Raw genomic sequence first — 13800 nt, 5'->3', positions numbered from 1 at the left:
TGCCCCGCTCCGCGCAGGCACCAAAGTGCCAAGTATGTGGAAGTAGAAGTGTATAAATTACCCCCTTTGTTTGTGTTGGGGCTCAGACCTTTGGAGACCACTCTCCTCTGAGCCTGCTGGGGTTAATAAACCTCCTCTCCGCCAAGATCTCTGGGTGCCGCTTGGTTCTTCCATCAGGCGATCCAGTCCATGTTCCGTAACAATGACAGCCATTAATCTTTTGCCGTATCATTCATCAACAGAGCTCCTCTGGATATAGGCATTTTTCTTTGAAAATGAGATGTGTCTTTCCATTCTTAAACATTTATTGGTTGATTTCCAGTCACTTGTTTATTATTCCATATCTAAACATGTGGATAAACGTCTAAATTCTACAGTGTCAGTCTAGCTAAAATTTAATGACCACTTACCATGTTTACTAAATTAAATTGCCATGTAATCAAATGTTATTTTAGAAAACCAATGAAGCCTTTTGTGTCACAGGCACAAAGACATGGTTTTCTTTGCAGATGGTAACTTGCAAGCCAGCTAATCCATATATGACCACATGATTTAGCAAAGAGAAAGTCCCTGGAAGTCCCATGCAACGTCAGCAACTTTCTTTCTTAAGACTTTCCCCAACCACAGTTTTCCCTGCTATCCCTAGTGCATTTTTACATCTTCCTCCATGTTCTTTCTTTCCTTTACTCTTCTGCATATCATTGTTCTTTCTTGCACTTATTTATTCTTTCTTTCTTCACCTTTGTTCCTTCCCTCTGAGTTTTTGAGTCTTTGAGTTTCTGAGTCTTTGAGCCTCGTGGATATTAGGGATTTTCCTGGGGTATTTTCCAAAGGCTGAAGAAAAGCACCAGGACTAGACTTGAAGCCACAATGCAATAAGAGCAAGACCCTGGGTGATGATGGGCAATGGCTGGAGTGATGATTTATCTGGATGTTATTATGTATGGGGGAAAAAGAGAAAATGGGGACAAGGAAAGGTCTATGCAGTCTACTAATAAATTGAAAACCAAAAATTTCCAACATATTCATCCCATACAGCTGATTTTTTGTATATTTGGGACTAAAAAGTTAAAAATTCTTAGAAGATTTGGTCCAAATTCCTCAGCTAGGATTACGGACTAGCTATTACACCCAGCCAGCACATTACAGGTACAGATGAAGTATAGAGAGAACAACTGGGCTCTTTTATTTTGCACTCTGCTAAATAAGGCTTGAAAAAGAGAAAATTTATGGAAAAGAATGGGAAAGCTATTTTAACTGAAATTGGACCACTTAAGCATAGGTGATATAACAGAAGATAGAAGTATAAAAAAGAGAAAATGACGTGATTGTAACATGGGGAACAAGAGAAATATGAAAGAAACAAAAGTTGAAATATAAGAAACAATGGAAATGTTCATATAAGCAATTAACAACTGCCTTGGCAGACAATTAGAAGACACAGGGAAGAAAAAAATAACCAGGATTATAATGTTTGGGAATAACAGAAAAAGAAATGATGTAGAGGCCAGAAATAATATCTTCGTGATCGAAATCGTAAGGAGAAAATAAATTTGGAAAGTAACATGGAGGAAGAAGCAGTAAGATTTTGTCATGAATTTTAAAAAAAAAGGACTGGTCACATCATCTGCCAAGTGAAGAAGATTTGGACATTTGGGAAGGACAGAAGAAATTCAGTAACTGTCGTGTGAGGAGTCAGTTTGGCCATAAACCAAGTAGAGTGAAAAACACTGGTTCTAGCCAACAAGTTGATTTCACACAAAGCATAAAAAGGGCAACAAGTACATAATCTAATTATCATTGAAAGCAGAGATGACACTAATTGTATTTTAAACTCTCCCCAATCTCATGGACTGTGATAGTAAGTGAATCGTGAACAACATCAAGCTCATTTCTGGAGCTCAACTGAAGTCACACAGTAAAAAAAACAAAGTTAGCAGGGAGGAATGTGTGTTATTATTCTACACTAGATACCTAGAAATTTTAGGTACTCTGCATTTGAAACAAATTTATTTCCTGATCTCTCCTGCAAAATCAAGGTATATATGCCGTTCGCTACCAAAGTAAAAAGGAAAAGAAAAGGAGGGCAGAGTCACACTCAGCGTACCTCCCTCCTCCTTTGCCCACGGGTACAACAGCCTAGTCACACCAAGGATGTAGGGCCCAGAGTCTCCACCCACCATCAAATATCCCATTAGAAACTGACTCTCCTCTCTGGACTCCAGTACAAAGAAATGAGGACACAGGAATGTAATGTAAACTCTTAGTTTCTACGATTGGTGAGTAGTAGTTGACGTTAATTATTACTGACGCAGCCACGATGCTTGACCTCTTAGGGATAGCTGTGGTGTCAGAGGAATTCCATTTACATAAAGGCCCCCAGGTTTTTAGATAGGGTGGGTAAACACTGGAGCTTATTGCCAGGTTTTCCTGTGGCTGAGTCAAAAGTCCAGGGATAGGGTTGGTTTTTTTTTTTTCCTTTTTTTCCCTTCAAACTTTAGGAAAGCAGCCTTCGAGTTATCCTTCCAGACAAAGAAGAGTAAATGTAGATGCCTCTGGACACACAAAAGCAGAGTCTTGAGTTTAGGAGAAGGACTTTACAGTGTATTTTGCTCACCTGCTTCCCTTAGGCAGTTCTAAAGAGATTCAAATAGTTCTTTATAAAAGCAAGTCTATAAGAAGCTCTGTTCAGACTCATTGGGAAAGTTCAATTACTTTTTAAATTAACATGTAATATAAATATGGGGTAGCTATGATGCCTATGAAAAGTACACCCATCACAGGCTCCCATCACAGGCTCAGTGAATTTTTATCAGGTAACTATATCCTTTGTAACTAGTCCTCTGATCATGATCTAGAACATGAAGGCCCTCTATCACTAACTTCAAATGTAACGACTAGCTTGAATTCTTTTTTTTAAAGATTTTATTTATTTATTTGAGAGAGAGAGAGAGAGAGCATGCACACAAGCAAGGGGGAGTGGCAGGCAGGGGGTAAAGGAGAAGCAGGCTCCCTCCCACCGAGCAGAGAGCCTGACGTGGGGCTGGATCCCAGGACCCTGGGATCGTGACCTGAGCCGAATGATGCTTAACCGACTGAGCCACCCAGGTGCCCCTACTAGCTTGAATTCTAACTGCATAGTTTTATCTCCTTTTTGTTTTTAAGCTTTTGTCTATTTAAATAAATGAAATAATGCTGTATGTTCTTTTCTGTATCTGGCTTCTTCCACCCAATATGATGTTTGTATGATTCATTCATGTGTTTGGGGTAGTTATTGATTAGTTATTCTTGTTGCTGTATAGTATTTCACTATATGAATACACTGTAATATATTATCCATTCTATTATTGATGGACATTTGAGCCATTTCTAGTTTGGGGATATTACACATAGTAGTTACTCCACAAACATTCCCATATGTCTTTCAGTGCATATAGTCATTCATTTATGACAGATATATATCAAAGAGGTGGAATTAGTAAACCATAGGGTAGGTACATGTTCATTTGTTTTAGTAAGTAGAACCAAACAATTTTCCAAAGTGTTTCTACCAATTTACATTCCAGCTGTAACGCGTGAGAGTTCCAATTGCTCTACATTTTTGACAACTTCAATATTTTCTGCCTTTTTATTTTATCCTTTCTGGTGGGTGACCATGAGGTTTAGAGCTGTACTCTAATGCTAGTTGAGGGGTCTTGGACCCAGATCTTAGTAATTCCAGTTGTAAATGATGTGTTTGGGTCCCATATCCCACCTTGGTATATAGCATCGTTTTGGTAATTCAAAGTCAATAGATTTTTTAGAAATCTACCCAGTAAGCCAACTTTACCCATCAACAAAGTCTCTAAAAAACAGTTGAAGGGTCAATTCTTCAAATCAACCACACTGAATAAACCTGCACTTTCAAGGATATATATTTTTTCAAGTAATTTCATTTTTTGATCTAATTATTTTACTTTTAATCAGTCTAATTATCTGCTCTTTTAGAGATATTTTGGTGATTTCCAAAACTGAAAAAAGGACCCATTTAAAAACTTGTTCTAGATTAAAATATTATTCATTAAATTATTACTACCTGATGTTTATTGTGATAGTTATCAGTGATGCAAAAATTAGTAAGAGTCCTTTTTTTCAGTAATTCACAAGCTAAAGGGATAGATAGTAATAACAAATATTCTTTCAGTGTATGCACTTCCCACATGTTATCTTATTTAATCCTTATCACAAGCATTGGAGTAGGTCCTCTTACTGTTATAGATGAGGAAACTGAGGCACAGCAGTGTGAAGAAACTTCTCGAGGTAGCAGTGTTGTAGAAATGGGATCAAATCCAGGAGGTCTGATTCCAGAGTACCCTTTTAACCATTACACCATCCTCGGACTGTAACAAAAGACAGAATAGGATATGTGCTTAAAAATAGGGCTCACAACAAAAGTAATCTGAGAGATACAAGTGGGAAAGATAAATTCTGACTATGGAAGTGGGGAACTTTATGAAAATGGCATCAAATGAGCTGGATTTTTAAGATTAGGTAGTACTTTAAAGAGGAAAAAAAATGAGAAGAAATGGAACTTTATGTAGTGAAAACAACACAGATTCTAAATTCCTTGGGGGAAGGCAATGTGTTTTCTTACCATAACCTAAGAGACTAGAAAAAGGTCTGTCAGCTAGCCTATGTTGCATGAATGCAAGAATTTAGGCATGCCAGATACTGTATGCATCCTGTAGCTCTGTTCAAGTGGCCCATGTATGACAAAGGGAATGAATACATAAATGGGTGAAGAGCGCATTCAGAAAAGCAGAACTTTGGGGTCAGCATAACCAAATTATAGCAGCTTAGCCCAAGATTTAAAGTTTATCATTGCAGGGGCACCTGGGTAGCTCAGTTGGTTAGGCATCCAACTCTTGGTTTCGGCTCAGGTCACAATCTCAGGGTGGTGAGATCGAGCCCCATGTCCGGCTCGTGCTCAGTGTGGAGTCTGCTGGAGATTCTCTCTCCCTCACCCTTCGCCCCTCCTCCAACTCGTGTGTGTGTGTGTGTGTGTGTGCTCTCTCTCTCTCTCTCACTTTCTCTCAATAAATAAATAATACCTTTTTAAAAATGTATCATTCTATACAATTTACTTTCTACTATAATGTTAGGATCTTTAATTGAAGCAACTTCGTTCAAAATTCTGGGAGTGGCTTTGTTAAAGGATCATTAAATTTAATTGCATATAAACTAGGCCAAATTTTAAATACTTTTCAATAGTGTTATCTTCACATAATAGTTTTAAAGATTATTTCCTGAAAAATAATTAAGAAATCACTGACCTAAAATATTACTTCAGCGTTAAAGAAAAGAAACGAATTAACGTACACTTCAAATAACAAATATTAAATGGGTGCTAAGTAAGATGAATAAATAAGTGAATAGTGGCTAAGTAAAGATATTTTAAAATTAGTACTCTAAAAGTATTTGAAAAATATTTCTTTTCTCACAAAGAATCATAACTTGTAACAATCTTGAGATGACATATATATCCAGAGGAGTGCCAAAAGTATTTTCAATGATGGTACCAGGTATGATGTGGTGAAATGGCCCCAAGAAAACACTGTTACTAGCTTTATAAATTATGCAATGCTTTTGAGAATCATATATTTCAAGAATCATAAAGAAATTCATATCATAGTTCCTCCATTTCTGGAAATTTGTTCATTTATTACTCAACAGATTTTTATTGAGTCATGCTAGGGGCCTGGAACATAGATACCAACAATATATATCCCCTTCCTTCAAGAAGCTAATATATTGGGGTGCCCAGGTGGCTCAGTCATTAAGCGTCTACCTTCGGCTCAGGTCATGATCCCAGGGTCCTGGCTGAGTCCCACATCGGGCTCCCTGCTCAGCGGGAAGCCTGCTTCTCCCTCTCCCACTCCCCCTGCTTGTGTTCCCTCTCTTGCTGTGTCTCTCTCTGTCAAATAAATAAATAAAATCTTTTAAAAAAAAAAAACCTTAAAAAAAAAGAAGCTAATATATTAACTGAGGGCAGACTTGGGGTGAAAAAAACAATAAAATACTACCTTTTAGTTTAATAATTGCTTTTGTCAGATACAGTACAGAATAGATTATCCTAAGGAAGCCATCTAAAACATCAAAGAGAAATTCATGGAGATGTTAGTGGGACATCTGTAATAACAAAAGCAAAACTGAAGGGGAAAAAAAGGTCAAAAACCCAAAATATACTGGCTTAATGAGACGGTTTATTTTTTTTTTAATTTTTTGTTTTTAAGGATTTTATTTATTTGTCAGAGAGAGAGAGCACAAGCAGAGGTAGTGGCAGGCAGAGGGAGAAGCAGGCTCTCTGCTGAGCAAGGAGCCCGATGCAGGACTCGATTCCAGCACCCTGGATCATGACCTGAGCCGAAGGCAGACGCTTAACCAATTGAGCCACCCAGGCGTCTCTAATGAGAGAGTTTAATGAGAAAATTCTGATAAGGATAGACTATGACAATACCTTTAAAAATGAAAAATCATATTCACTAAAAATATGAGGTAGATGATTTATACAATATGATTATGACACGTAAAAATACATAAAGATAATGGATGAAAATTGATCAGCTCAACTAAGAGAGCATTTTAATTAAAAATAGCATTTGATGTTAAGTTTTCTTTCCAATAAAAGGTAAACTACTTATCTGATAGCTTCTGGAAAACTGAAGAGAAAAACTATTCAGATTATAGAATTATAGAGATTCTGCCTAAATATTAAGGTAAAACTCTGATGTGTAAAATTGCAGAATGTTAAGACAACTTAAAATTGTCTTTGCACCATATCTTCCAAGTTAAAAATTCTTCTCAATTATGATCATTATAAACAAAATAGTACTGTTAAAAAAGTGGGTGTTGGCTGGTGGCTATTTCCATAATTTTCAGGTGAGAAAAATGAAACCAGTTACTTCAGTGATGTGTCATTTGCTGGTTACTGGAGCAGAAGCCTCTTTATCTCAAGTCAATAATGATTTCCAGTGGGCTCACTAGTCTCTAATCAAAACTGTTAAACATAACTTTTTCTTTGTCTGCCCAACTCTGAATATAAAGCACTGTGTTTTTTCCACCAGAGATTATTTTATAGCACTATAAAGTCACTCTGGAAGTCTAACTATGACTCTGCTTTGTATAAACTGAAGAGACACAAAATTCTGAAAACAAATTTGAGCTAGTAAAACTTCTCAAGAAAATAAAATCCCATGAGCTTTTATTATCAATCTCTATGCACACAACATATTCTCATGATCAAAGCAAGGTAACTCTCAGAATTATACTATAATCAGATCAACTTTTCACCATTGACCTCTGCTGTTATTAGCTGGAATAATACTCTAAGACTTTACAAAATTATGACTGAAAATGCTTGTAACTAATTGCGCTTGTGAATTAAATAACGATGTTTGGGTGGTACCTTTTTTTTCTCTAAAACTATTTGTAGTTGTACCAACAAACTTGACGGGTAGAATTTGACCTCTTAGAGGTGCCTGGGTGGCTCAGTTGTTAAGCATCTGCCTTCGGCTCAGGTCATGGTCCCAGGGTCCTGGGATGGAGCCCCGCATTGGGCTCCCTGCTCAGCGGGGAGCCTGCTTCTCCCTCTCCCACTCCCCCTGCCTGTGTTCCCTCTCTCGCTGTGTCTCTCTCTGTCAAATAAATAAATAAAATCTTTAAAAAAAAAAAAAAGAATTTGACCTCTTACTCATAACTTTGAAAACAAATGTCCCATGCACAAGTTAGGCAACTATTTATAACAATTATGTTGGCTCCTGCTTTAAAGCAAATATTGTATAAAGTTGTTACATACTCTAATGTTTCCATAAAAAAAAAAAAACCTTTAACTCTGTAAAAGTTGAAAAAGAAAGTTATATTTCCAAATGAAATTTGTTTTTAATTTCTCAAAGAAAACTACCTCACATGGTTAGTAATTTGTCCTTGCATAGTCTAATCAGAAAACTGAAACAAATCTCTTTATTTAAAAAGAATTATGAATTCCAAGTACTGAGAATATCAAATTTTCAAGAATTATATCTGTCTATGCTTTCATAAAGCCAAATTTGTGAGACAGAAAATATAACACTAATACTTTTCTCATTCTTTAAAAATAATGACTAATAAGAAAAGTAATAATGGTACTAACATTATATTTCTTACTAATGTTCATCCTTATGATTTCTGAATGTCTAAATATTTAGTTACCCCTGATTGTCTTTTCCCCTGTTCACTTGATTAACCACTCCCAAGTCCATATTTTAATTAATTTTAATCAGGGTAGATTAATAAATCCCGGTTTGTTCATGGGAACCAACTGATTCAGAATGAATCTTTCCTAATTGTTTTGTGTTCACATGGGTGTTCACTTTGGCTCCTCTCCAAGCTTCCAGCCAAGGGGGAAAATTACCTTTCCACACCCAAATAAAAACAGAGTCAAAGAATAATTCCTTTGGTGAGCAGCGTCACTGAATAAGCAGTTTTAGCGTGGTGTGTATTTTTTTTAAATGAAGATCTGTGTATAGATTAGTCAACAAAGTAGTTTTCACATAGAATACCAGATCCTGCTGTTGCTTTTTTTTTTTTTTTTTAGAAATCACATTCTGAAATTTATAATCTTTATTACCAAGTTTTATATATCTCAAAGGACATGTTTTTTCCTGGATGAAACAGTTTTCTTAAAAGCAAACTGGAATTCTTTTCCCAGCCCATGTTTTGTGTCCTTCACCTCTAATCTTCCAAAATAACATCTTCTTTTGATACCATCATCTTTCATGCTGTTCTAAATGAGAATGTTTTTGAGTTCTTTTTTTTTTTCTCAAAAGGTAAATATTAGTGTCCCAGTTTAAAAAAAAAAAATCCTGACTGCAGTATGACACAGAACTTCTTACATAATTTCTTGCCTATCTGATAATAAAAGTCCAGAATCAGTACTTGTCTGGTTTGACCTGGAAAAGTATCCAAGCCCTCCAGAGAGGACTGGTCCAAGCTTCCTATGTCTGGGATCATTTTGCTTTAGGAAAACAGCATAGTTTGAGTGCCCATAAAAAAAATAAAAGAGCAATATCTCTATGAGCTGAGTTGGTATATTAGAGGAAGATGAAGAAGCTTTCATAGAATAATGGGGACACGTTGGTGAGGTTTTAGAGCCTTGGGTTCCTCTCCAAACCCATCTCCAGAAGTAACAGCCCCTCCTTCTTTCCAAGGTGATGAATCAGACAACCCTCTCATCTCGGGAGTGGTTTCCAGAGTGGCGGCTGCCAAAACACTCCACTTGAGGGCTGATAAACACTTCTTGAAAATGGTGGTGATGACAGACTGGGTGGGTTTCTGTGATCTAGCTTATGAGAGTAAGATTCTAGATGCAGGATTTGTGAGGAGAGCTGAAGAAAATCCATATGTGTGGATATAGGAATACAAACAGAAATTTTAAAACCATTCTATCTTCCACAAGGTGGAAAATAAATGATTTCTTTTCATGTTAAGGTCATTCTGACTTAAGATAAACATATAAATATCAACTATGCCATTTGTATTCTTTCAGAGTTTGGGGGAGCTGCATAACCTTGAAACATAAATGTGGTGGTTTTTACCAACTAGCGGCCAGTTTCTGAGAATTTCCCCTATTTTGTAATGTTAGCCAGCTAAGAAAACTAGGTCTCTTTAACTTTCTTTAGTCTATGCCAAGATCTCAATCAGACTGGGTAGGCTTCTGTTTTATTTTTCACAGGTACAATAAATGCAGGATTGCATATGCAAGGACACAAAATCCACACCCTCGTATGAATGAATCTCAGGGAACATTTTAAAAACATTTAAAAACATCTCTCCATTTTCCTTAACCACATTTTTTCTTCCCTTATTTAATGTCCTTTTACAGTAAATTCTTTATTAAAAAGAGAGACACATAAATATTCTATTCTAATACTCCCAATTAAAGGGTATATAAATGGTGCTTTCTAATTGCATTTTTCAATATACAGTAAACTTTGTGGCAAATTATCTCCCCTTCCTTCCTTCCTTCCTTCCTCTCTTCCTCCCTCCCTCCATTTCTTCCGTCCTTCCTTTCATGCTTTCTTTCTTCTACATACTGTTTTCCTTTATTTAGGAAAACAATCCACAAGCATTAACTAAGCACTTTCCATGAATTTACTCTCCAATATTAATTTCTTCTTTCTTTGAAAACATTAAGTTACAATATGAAAAGCTCTGTGAAAGACAAGTAAGCCCCGATCTTTTTCTTCTAAGAGCTTACATTTGAGTGTGTGTATTTGTGTGTATGCACACACACACACATACACACACACGTGTGCACGCATGCATAAAAGAAAGGTGAATACTTGGGAGGAAATAGGTAAATGGTCAACTGCAATTTAAGTCAGAATGAAAACAGCCATAGACATATTTCAGATGTGTTCCTTCTGATTGGAAGACATATCCAAAAGGTCAACAGAAGGAGGCAGCCTCTGGGGCTGGAGGTGGAAGCCAGGTGCTAAAGTGATGCGCAGAGAATGAGGTGGAGGCATTCTTTGCTGAGGCAGCCATGCTAGGGAATGCTGGGGGATGGCAAGGGCGCTGGGTGAGGGAGCTGAGTTGTCTCTCGGTAATTTAGCGCATTCCCATTTGCTTTTATCTCCAGGGAATTGAATGTTTCCAAGAGATGACCTTGATGACCACACATACTATCAAGTTAATCCACATACACATTAGTCCTGAATGAGTTGGATTTAATTTCTCTCAGAAAGTAGCCTCTCATCCAAGACTGGTTGCTTTTATAATTTGAAGTTTCGCATTTAGTTTAGACCTTGGGAAGATAATATTTTGGATGTGGTTTGAGCCTTCAATTTTATGTACTTCTAAATCCTCATTAAAAAAAAAAAACTCAAAGCTAAAAATATTCAATCTAGAAATCTAGAAAAAAATTTTTAAGACACTTATTTATTTTAAAGAGAGAGAGAGCATGCATAAGAAAGGGGAGGGGCAGAGGGAAAGAGAGACAGAGAAGCAGACTCATGGCTCAGCACGGAGCTTGACTTGGGGCTGGATCCCAGGACCCTGAGATTACACTGGAGGTGAAACCAAGAGTGGGAGGCTTAACCAACTAAGCCACCCAGACACCCCTCCAGAAATTTTCAAGTGGATTTCCCAGGATTACTTTGGGGGGGGGTGCCTAAAAGAGATTTCCTTGAATTCTGTAGATTCCCAACATTGCTTTCTCCATATTATCTTCCTTATTCTTTGATCATATTTTTTCTGAAAGGATTAAAAATCATTTATTTCACTTGATTTACTCTTTTACACAGCATTTATGATTGTATATTATGTTCTGAGCACTGTGTGAGAACTCAAGGAGCATAAAGAGTTTTGTTGGTTTTTGTTGTTGTTTTGTCTTGTTTTATTTTTAGGGATAGAACTAAAGCCTAAAACCTAAAAGGGAGAAATGCTCTGTCAGAAGTCCAGAGCACCCCAGGAGCCTGTAGAAAGAGTATTTACTGTCTGTCTAGAGATTCAGAAAGGATTCCAGAGCTCAGCCCAAGGTGACTCTTTGAAGATAAGAAGTAGTCAAGCAGAGGGAGCAAAAAGTAGATGAATATAAACTCAAAAAAGAATGTTAAAAACTGTGAGAAACTGAGTATGATGGAAAAATGTAACCATTTTTCAATAATAAATGTTTGCTGACTGAATAGACATGAAACTAACTATCCTTCCCAAGCTTTAACTTTCTAGACTGAATAAATACATTTCATTATATTAATCCTACTTTCCCATATAAATAATTTTTATGACTCCATTCTGGATTTTCTCAATATTCTTAGAATATTTGTACATGTTATGTATCCAACAGAACTTAACACTGCAATAAAGCTCATATATAGTTTGAGAGTATAAGAATATTCACATTGAAATTCTCCATATAGGGGCACCTGGGTGGCTCAGTTGTTAAGCATCTGCCTTCAGCTTAGGTCATGATAAAAGGTCCCCGCATTGGGCTCCCTGCTCCGCGGGAAGCCTGCTTCTCCCTCTCCCTCTCCCACTCCCCCTGCTTGTGTTCCCTCTCTCACTGTGTCTCTCTCTGTCAAATAAATAAATAAAATCTTAAAAAAAAAAATTCTCCAAATATTCTACCTTATTTATTATAGGGTTGCTAATTGATTTCTGATGTTATTCCAAAAATTAGAAACAAATTTACCCTAGAAGAAGAAACAGTAAACCCGAGCCTTTATTCAATGACTAATATGCCTAACCTCTGATAACCATATAATTCGAATGGCAGATTATTTGCTCACTAGTATAACATCTCCCTGACCTCCTATAGACTCTTCCCACTATCACTATGAAACCCTATGGTTTCATATACTATAAAACCTTAGATAATTATCTACTGGCTTCATGTACAATTCCATATTAGTAGAATCTGTGGTTCAAAGAGGACAAGTGACTCCTTCTTTGATCTTTTCTTGTAGCCAGCAACAGCTGGATTACTCTGGAAGATTCACAAGGGTCTTATTTGTTATTTCAAAGGAACCATGAGAGACTATGGACTCTGAGAAACAAACTGAGGTTCTAGAGGGGAGGGGGGTGGGGGAATGGGTTAGCCTGGTGATGGGTATTAAAGACGGCACGTACTGAATGGAGCACTGGGTGTTATACGCAAACAATGAATCATGGAACGCTACATCAAAACCTAATGATGTACTGTATGGTGATTAACATAACATAATAAAATATAAATAAATAAATAAATAAATAAATAAATAAATAAATAAATAAATAAAAACAAAAAAAGTAACTATAATCCAATGGTGTTAAAGAACTGAATGTGACCAAAGTTTAGAGCTAATATGAGCTAACCAAGTGCAGCCTTGAGTCTAGCATGACTTTTACCCTGATACCACATTAGCATCATTATCTATCAAAGTTTCTTAAAACGTGGTTTTTTATCTGGTGGACAGATGGGTAGAGTTGGTGGCAAGGTTTGTTTCTTTTGTTTTGTTTTGATGTTTGATGTATTATAGAGCTTGATGCCTTGGCAGCAAAAATGTGATGATACCTGGCTTAAAGCACATATTAGTCTTCCCTGTTAAGATTTTACAAAAGATCTTTTCAGAGACAGGAGCTAGAGTACAACTTCTTTTACTTCATAGTTAGTTCTGTTCACACCAGAGCCTAGGAGTCAATAGGTCATCCTGGAATCAACCTGGGCTTTATAGTCACTAGGAATTTTATTTGAATACCATCTGCCTCGCTTCATTCAGCAAATATCTCTTAAGTGTCCATTTTATGCCAGTTCTCATTTGGATTCTGGGTATAAATAGTTCAAAAAGAACACAAGTTTCCTGTTCTCATAGAGTTTAAACTCTGCAATTTTAACCTCTTTGGTTAAACCTAACAATATTATTGGGAGTTTAACTAAGACATTCTATGTAAAATACTAAAACAACTTATGTCAAGTGTTTAGACAGTACTTCAGTTTCGAGGGAGAATGGTATCCTCCTACCTAACCATGGTTACGCAAAGCATTTCCAATCTGGTATTCCACTCCTTGAGAGTGTCATCAAAGGCTATGTTGATAAAGTATTGATCTTTATGACATCAGCTTCAAAGATTAGGGGCTTACACACAGAGCTGGTTTGCCTGAAAGACCCCTTATTATTAATTTGCTATTAATGAATTTCTTTAAGTGTTTTTTTTTTCAACAAGCTAAGTGTCTAGCCACACATCAGCTCTTGGAGGTAATTTCTTTTTGAAGTGTTCTATTGTATAATGGGTCGAACACTTGAA

This window comes from Neomonachus schauinslandi, chromosome 14 (assembly GCF_002201575.2).
Source record: "Neomonachus schauinslandi chromosome 14, ASM220157v2, whole genome shotgun sequence".
Classification (NCBI taxonomy): Eukaryota; Metazoa; Chordata; class Mammalia; order Carnivora; family Phocidae; genus Neomonachus; species Neomonachus schauinslandi.
Note: the sequence above shows the minus strand (reverse complement) of the source record.